A 9,608-nucleotide genomic window follows, 5' to 3' on the forward strand; every position below is an offset into this window, starting at 1 on the left:
TGCCCTGGGTCAGAGAGGACGGACCATCCTGCAGTTCTGCCAGAAACTGGACAACCCGGAGATCAGGGAAGTTCTGGCCAGATATGATCCAGAGGCTTCGAAGAACACTCCTTATGGTGTACTTCAAGGAGCCTACGGAGAAACTGCTGCTCGGAGTTGATGTAAGTTTTATTTATTTAAATATTAAAATATTTGAAATGCTAAACGAGTGATTACAAACCCTACAAACACTGTGATAGACCCTCTAAACACTGTGATAGACCCGACAAACACTGTAAACACTGTGATAGATCTATCACAGTGTTTAGAGGGTCTATCACAGTGTTTAGAGGGTCTATCAGTGTTTAGAGGGTCTATCACAGTGTTTGTAGGGTCTATCACAGTGTTTGTAGGGTCTATTACAGTGTTTAGAGGGTCTATCACACCCTCTAAACACTGATAGACCCTCTAAACACTGGGACAGACCCTCTAAACACTGTGACAGACCCTCTAAACACTGATAGACCCTCTAAACACTATGATAGACCCTCTAAACACTGTGATAGACCCTCTAAACACTGTGATAGACCCTCTAAACACTGATAGACCCTCTAAACACTGTGACAGACCCTCTAAACACTGTAACAGACCCTCTAAACACTGTGACAGACCCTCTAAACACTGTGACAGACCCTCTAAACACTGTGATAGACCCGACAAACACTGTGATAGACCCTCTAAACACTGTGATAGATCTATCACAGTGTTTGTCGGGTCTATCACAGTGTTTGTCGGGTCTATCACAGTGTTTTGAGGGTCTATCAGTGTTTAGAGGGTATATCACAGTGTTTAGAGGGTCTATCACAGTGTTTGTCGGGTCTATCACAGTCTTTAGAGGGTCTATCAGTGTTTAGAGGGTCTGTCACAGTGTTTAGAGGGTCTATCACAGTGTTTAGAGGGTCTATCAGTGTTTAGAGGGTATATCACAGTGTTTAGAGGGTCTATCACACCCTCTAAACACTGATAGACCCTCTAAACACTGTGACAGACCCTCTAAACACTGTATCAGACCCTCTAAACACTGTGACAGACCCTCTAAACCAGGGGTGGGCAATTATTTTTCCCGGGGGGCCGAATGAGCAACTGAAAATATGTTGGGGGGCCGGGCCAAAATTCCAAACTCAATTATGCATAATATACATTTTATTTCTATATAAAAAGCAGTAAATGGCATTGTTTTGACCCCTGGTAAGAGTGTATGTTATTATTTGGCAATTAAAAGGTGAGGTTAGCTTTCAAAAATATCATTTATTCAAATAGAATTTATTTCCAAAATGATGAACTAAATGTGAAACATGAATAACGAGTTTCTATTGTTTCTATTGAAACAAGGATTTTCTTAGCTTTCTAAAGACATCACATCATCTTATAGCAAAAATAAACAAGACATGTCACTGAACTGTGTAAAGAAAAGTGTCCCCATTTTGTAGCCTATTTTACTTTACATGCCTATATTAAACATTTAAGAAAAAAAAATATCAAGTGTCCCATTTCACTTGTTATATTTCCACATTTTAGTGTTCTTCAGTTCTTTTTTGTTTCATTCAGTGTGAGAAATCCAGTCTCTGTTGAGCTTTAACAAGTCCATCAAAGTCAGGTTGCATGTCTGAGGTGGAGATGCGAAGCAAAGCTGCCAGATGTTCATCAGTGAGAGAGGATCTGTACCTGGACTAAATGTCATGACTGAGAATGTCTGTACACATATGTAGGTGGATCCAAAGAGAACCAACATCTTCTGAGCATGTCTCCTAAGCGTATATTGTGCGTGTGAACGTTGACATGAAAAAAAAAAAATATAAAAAAAAAAAAAAAAATATATTAAAAAAAAAAAAAAAAAAAAAAAAAATTATTATCATGTAATCTTTCGCGGGCCGGTCAGAACGGATGCGGCCCGCGGGCCGTACAATGCCCAGGTCTGCTCTAAACACTGTGATAGACCCTCTAAACACTGATAGACCCTCTAAAGACTGTGATAGACCCTCTAAACACTGATAGACCCTCTAAACACTGTGACAGACCCTCTAAACACTGATAGACCCTCTAAACACTGTGACAGACCCTCTAAACACTGATAGACCCTATAAACACTGTGACAGACCCTCTAAACACTGTGACAGACCCTCTAAACACTGTGATAGACCCTACAAACACTGTGATAGACCCGACAAACACTGTGATAGACCCTCTAAACACTGTGATAGATCTATCACAGTGTTTGTCGGGTCTATCACAGTGTTTAGAGGGTCTATCAGTGTTTAGAGGGTCTATCACAGTGTTTAGAGGGTCTATCACAGTGTTTAGAGGGTCTATCACAGTCTTTAGAGGGTCTATCAGTGTTTAGAGGGTCTGTCACAGTGTTTAGAGGGTCTATCACAGTGTTTAGAGGGTCTATCAGTGTTTAGAGGGTCTATCACAGTGTTTAGAGCATAGGTGTCAAACTCACGGCCCGCGGGCCAAATCCGGCCCGCCACGTCATTTGATGTGGCCCCCCAAGAGCTCAAAAAAAAAAAAAAAAAAAAAAAAAAACCTTTTTTTTTTTTTTTTTTTTTTTTTTTACATTAATATTGGGTTAAAAAATAGCAGTGTTAAAATAATTGTGGGTTAATGCGTTAATAAAGCTTTAACTTTGACAGCCTTAGTTATTACACATTCTTACACATACATGTATGTTGAACATCTGAGGTAACAAAGGAAAAAAGCCAAAAGCACTTACTCCTCAGACATTCTTTGACAATTTTACAGCCCAAAATACAAAAAAGATCCAGGCGGAATAGGTAACAAAGGGTTGAAGAAATATTGTCTGAACTGTCAGATGCAAACTAGCTGTGTGACATAACCGAGCATCTCGCTCAATTGAATAAGAAGCTGTAGGGACGCAAACAAATCCCACCCAAAATTTGACCAATATAGTTGTGAACTGAGACAACCCTTATTTTGTTATTTTTGAGTACAGTTACAGTTGTGTGTTCATGCAGACACATAATAGCAATTTCATTACGAATAGAAAATGGGGGACCCTGATGTAAACAAGTCGAAAGTCTTTCTCTGGTCTGCATCCCCTTAACAATTGTGTGTATTGAGCTGTACTGTACTGTACCCATTCTGCAATCTGTTAATTAAAGTTAATTAAACTATCTTCCATTAGTTGGATGTATGGCCTCTGCAAGGTTGTGTGCAGCCATTTGTTTTTGTAACATCTGCTACATCTGTCCCATGTGTTCTTTGCAGCTCACAGTTGTTAGTTCTGCCCCTCTTGACTGTGACAAAAAGGTTTTGAACAAACTTAATGTCATAGCTTGTATTTGATGATATTCTTCTTTGTTATTTACTTGAATGGTTTGATCATTGATTGGTGGAGTAATATGGGGTTCTGATAAACTAAAATTATTTGTTAAAATAACATAAGCTAACATATATTTTTACATTTATGCAAATTAATATCCAATATGTATAACTTGAATAAGTAATAAATACAGAAACACCATGTTTAACAATATGTAAATGTGTAGCTACATTTATTTTACATTACATTAACATTTATACGGTCTTTGGCCCTTTGAGGGCAACCATAATGCTGATGTGGCCCTCTGTGAAAATGAGTTTGACACCCCTGGTTTAGAGGGTCTATCACACCATCTAAACACTGATAGACCCTCTAAACACTGTGACAGACCCTCTAAACACTGTATCAGACCGTCTAAACACTGTGATAGACCCTCTAAACACTGTGATAGACCCTCTAAACACTGATAGACCCTCTAAACACTGTGTCAGACCCTCTAAACACTGTAACAGACCCTCTAAACACTGTGACAGACCCTCTAAACACTGTGACAGACCCTCTAAACACTGTGATAGACCCGACAAACACTGTGATAGACCCGACAAACACTGTGATAGACCCTCTAAACACTGTGATAGATCTATCACAGTGTTTGTCGGGTCTATCACAGTGTTTAGAGGGTCTATCAGTGTTTAGAGGGTCTGTCACAGTGTTTAGAGGGTCTATCAAAGTGTTTAGAGGGTCTATCAGTGTTTAGAGGGTCTATCACAGTGTTTAGAGGGTCTATCACACCCTCTAAACACTGATAGACCCTCTAAACACTGTGACAGACCCTCTAAACACTGTATCAGACCGTCTAAACACTGTGACAGACCATCTAAACACTGTGATAGACCCTCTAAACACTGATAGACCCTCTAAAGACTGTGATAGACCCTCTAAAAACTGTGATAGACCCTCTAAACACTGTGACAGACCCTCTAAACACTGATAGACCCTCTAAACACTGTGACAGACCCTCTAAACACTGATAGACCCTATAAACACTGTGACAGACCCTCTAAACACTGTGACAGACCCTCTAAACACTGTGATAGACCCTACAAACACTGTGATAGACCCGACAAACACTGTGATAGACCCTCTAAACACTGTGATAGATCTATCACAGTGTTTGTCGGGTCTATCACAGTGTTTAGAGGGTCTATCAGTGTTTAGAGGGTCTATCACAGTGTTTAGAGGGTCTATCACAGTCTTTAGAGGGTCTATCAGTGTTTAGAGGGTCTGTCACAGTGTTTAGAGGGTCTATCACAGTGTTTAGAGGGTCTATCAGTGTTTAGAGGGTCTATCACAGTGTTTAGAGGGTCTATCACACCATCTAAACACTGATAGACCCTCTAAACACTGTGACAGACCCTCTAAACACTGTATCAGACCGTCTAAACACTGTGATAGACCCTCTAAACACTGTGATAGACCCTCTAAACACTGATAGACCCTCTAAACACTGTGTCAGACCCTCTAAACACTGTAACAGACCCTCTAAACACTGTGACAGACCCTCTAAACACTGTGACAGACCCTCTAAACACTGTGATAGACCCGACAAACACTGTGATAGACCCGACAAACACTGTGATAGACCCTCTAAACACTGTGATAGATCTATCACAGTGTTTGTCGGGTCTATCACAGTGTTTTGAGGGTCTATCAGTGTTTAGAGGGTCTATCACAGTGTTTAGAGGGTCTATCACAGTGTTTGTCGGGTCTATCACAGTCTTTAGAGGGTCTATCAGTGTTTAGAGGGTCTGTCACAGTGTTTAGAGGGTCTATCAAAGTGTTTAGAGGGTCTATCAGTGTTTAGAGGGTCTATCACAGTGTTTAGAGGGTCTATCACACCCTCTAAACACTGATAGACCCTCTAAACACTGTGACAGACCCTCTAAACACTGTATCAGACCGTCTAAACACTGTGACAGACCATCTAAACACTGTGATAGACCCTCTAAACACTGATAGACCCTCTAAAGACTGTGATAGACCCTCTAAAGACTGTGATAGACCCTCTAAACACTGTGACAGACCCTCTAAACACTGATAGACCCTCTAAACACTGTGATAGATCCTCTAAACACTGATAGACCCTATAAACACTGTGACAGACCCTCTAAACACTGTGACAGACCCTCTAAACACTGTGACAGACCCGACAAACACTGTGATAGACCCGACAAAAACTGTGATAGACCCTCTAAACACTGATAGATCTATCACAGTGTTTAGAGAGTCTATCACAGTGTTTAGAGGGTCTATCACTGTTTAGAGGGTCTATCACAGTGTTTAGAGGGTCTATCACAGTGTTTGTAGGGTCTATCACAGTGTTTAGAGGGTCTATCAGTGTTTAGAGGGTCTATCACAGTGTTTAGAGGGTCTATCACAGTGTTTGTCGGGTCTATCACAGTCTTTAGAGGGTCTATCAGTGTTTAGAGGGTCTGTCACAGTGTTTAGAGGGTCTATCACAGTGTTTAGAGGGTCTATCAGTGTTTAGAGGGTCTATCACAGTGTTTAGAGGGTCTATCACACCCTCTAAACACTGATAGACCCTCTAAACACTGTGACAGACCCTCTAAACACTGTATCAGACCGTCTAAACACTGTGATAGACCCTCTAAACACTGTGATAGACCCTCTAAACACTGATAGACCGTCTAAACACTGTGACATACCCTCTAAACACTGTAACAGACCCTCTAAACACTGTGACAGACCCTCTAAACACTGTGACAGACCCTCTAAACACTGTGATAGACCCGACAAACACTGTGATAGACCCGACAAACACTGTGATAGACCCTCTAAACACTGTGATAGATCTATCACAGTGTTTGTCGGGTCTATCACAGTGTTTTGAGGGTCTATCAGTGTTTAGAGGGTCTATCACAGTGTTTGTCGGGTCTATCACAGTGTTTGTCGGGTCTATCACAGTCTTTAGAGGGTCTATCAGTGTTTAGAGGGTCTGTCACAGTGTTTAGAGGGTCTATCACAGTGTTTAGAGGGTCTATCAGTGTTTAGAGGGTCTATCACAGTGTTTAGAGGGTCTATCACACCCTCTAAACACTGATAGACCCTCTAAACACTGTGACAGACCCTCTAAACACTGTATCAGACCCTCTAAACACTGTGACAGACCCTCTAAACACTGTGATAGACCCTCTAAACACTGATAGACCCTCTAAAGACTGTGATAGACCCTCTAAACACTGATAGACCCTCTAAACACTGTGACAGACCCTCTAAACACTGATAGACCCTCTAAACACTGTGACAGACCCTCTAAACACTGATAGACCCTATAAACACTGTGACAGACCCTCTAAACACTGTGACAGACCCTCTAAACACTGTGATAGACCCTACAAACACTGTGATAGACCCGACAAACACTGTGATAGACCCTCTAAACACTGTGATAGATCTATCACAGTGTTTGTCGGGTCTATCACAGTGTTTTGAGGGTCTATCAGTGTTTAGAGGGTCTATCACAGTGTTTAGAGGGTCTGTCACAGTGTTTGTCGGGTCTATCACAGTCTTTAGAGGGTCTATCAGTGTTTAGAGGGTCTGTCACAGTGTTTAGAGGGTCTATCACAGTGTTTAGAGGGTCTATAAGTGTTTAGAGGGTCTATCACAGTGTTTAGAGGGTCTATCACACCCTCTAAACACTGATAGACCCTCTAAACACTGTGACAGACCCTCTAAACACTGTATCAGACCCTCTAAACACTGTGACAGACCCTCTAAACACTGTGATAGACCCTCTAAACACTGATAGACCCTCTAAAGACTGTGATAGACCCTCTAAACACTGATAGACCCTCTAAACACTGTGACAGACCCTCTAAACACTGATAGACCCTCTAAACACTGTGACAGACCCTCTAAACACTGATAGACCCTATAAACACTGTGACAGACCCGACAAACACTGTGACAGACCCTCTAAACACTGTGATAGACCCTACAAACACTGTGATAGACCCGACAAACACTGTGATAGACCCTCTAAACACTGTGATAGATCTATCACAGTGTTTGTCGGGTCTATCACAGTGTTTAGAGGGTCTATCAGTGTTTAGAGGGTCTATCACAGTGTTTAGAGGGTCTATCACAGTGTTTAGAGAGTCTATCACAGTCTTTAGAGGGTCTATCAGTGTTTAGAGGGTCTGTCACAGTGTTTAGAGGGTCTATCACAGTGTTTAGAGGGTCTATCAGTGTTTAGAGGGTCTATCACAGTGTTTAGAGGGTCTATCACACCCTCTAAACACTGATAGACCCTCTAAACACTGTGACAGACCCTCTAAACACTGTATCAGACCGTCTAAACACTGTGATAGACCCTCTAAACACTGTGATAGACCCTCTAAACACTGATAGACCCTCTAAACACTGTGACAGACCCTCTAAACACTGATAGACCCTATAAACACTGTGACAGACCCTCTAAACACTGTGACAGACCCTCTAAACACTGTGATAGACCCTACAAACACTGTGATAGACCCGACAAACACTGTGATAGACCCTCTAAACACTGTGATAGATCTATCACAGTGTTTGTCGGGTCTATCACAGTGTTTAGAGGGTCTATCAGTGTTTAGAGGGTCTATCACAGTGTTTAGAGGGTCTATCACAGTGTTTAGAGGGTCTATCACAGTCTTTAGAGGGTCTATCAGTGTTTAGAGGGTCTGTCACAGTGTTTAGAGGGTCTATCACAGTGTTTAGAGGGTCTATCAGTGTTTAGAGGGTCTATCACAGTGTTTAGAGGGTCTATCACACCATCTAAACACTGATAGACCCTCTAAACACTGTGACAGACCCTCTAAACACTGTATCAGACCGTCTAAACACTGTGATAGACCCTCTAAACACTGTGATAGACCCTCTAAACACTGATAGACCCTCTAAACACTGTGTCAGACCCTCTAAACACTGTAACAGACCCTCTAAACACTGTGACAGACCCTCTAAACACTGTGACAGACCCTCTAAACACTGTGATAGACCCGACAAACACTGTGATAGACCCGACAAACACTGTGATAGACCCTCTAAACACTGTGATAGATCTATCACAGTGTTTGTCGGGTCTATCACAGTGTTTAGAGGGTCTATCAAAGTGTTTAGAGGGTCTATCAGTGTTTAGAGGGTCTATCACAGTGTTTAGAGGGTCTATCACACCCTCTAAACACTGATAGACCCTCTAAACACTGTGACAGACCCTCTAAACACTGTATCAGACCGTCTAAACACTGTGACAGACCATCTAAACACTGTGATAGACCCTCTAAACACTGATAGACCCTCTAAAGACTGTGATAGACCCTCTAAAGACTGTGATAGACCCTCTAAACACTGTGACAGACCCTCTAAACACTGATAGACCCTCTAAACACTGTGACAGACCCTCTAAACACTGATAGACCCTATAAACACTGTGACAGACCCTCTAAACACTGTGACAGACCCTCTAAACACTGTGATAGACCCTACAAACACTGTGATAGACCCGACAAACACTGTGATAGACCCTCTAAACACTGTGATAGATCTATCACAGTGTTTGTCGGGTCTATCACAGTGTTTAGAGGGTCTATCAGTGTTTAGAGGGTCTATCACAGTGTTTAGAGGGTCTATCACAGTCTTTAGAGGGTCTATCAGTGTTTAGAGGGTCTGTCACAGTGTTTAGAGGGTCTATCACAGTGTTTAGAGGGTCTATCAGTGTTTAGAGGGTCTATCACAGTGTTTAGAGGGTCTATCACACCATCTAAACACTGATAGACCCTCTAAACACTGTGACAGACCCTCTAAACACTGTATCAGACCGTCTAAACACTGTGATAGACCCTCTAAACACTGTGATAGACCCTCTAAACACTGATAGACCCTCTAAACACTGTGTCAGACCCTCTAAACACTGTAACAGACCCTCTAAACACTGTGACAGACCCTCTAAACACTGTGACAGACCCTCTAAACACTGTGATAGACCCGACAAACACTGTGATAGACCCGACAAACACTGTGATAGACCCTCTAAACACTGTGATAGATCTATCACAGTGTTTGTCGGGTCTATCACAGTGTTTTGAGGGTCTATCAGTGTTTAGAGGGTCTATCACAGTGTTTAGAGGGTCTATCACAGTGTTTGTCGGGTCTATCACAGTGTTTGTCGGGTCTATCACAGTCTTTAGAGGGTCTATCAGTGTTTAGAGGGTCTGTCACAGTGTTT

Source organism: Notolepis coatsorum (genome assembly GCF_963971535.1).
Source record: "Notolepis coatsorum genome assembly, chromosome: 1".
Classification (NCBI taxonomy): domain Eukaryota; kingdom Metazoa; phylum Chordata; class Actinopteri; order Aulopiformes; family Paralepididae; genus Notolepis; species Notolepis coatsorum.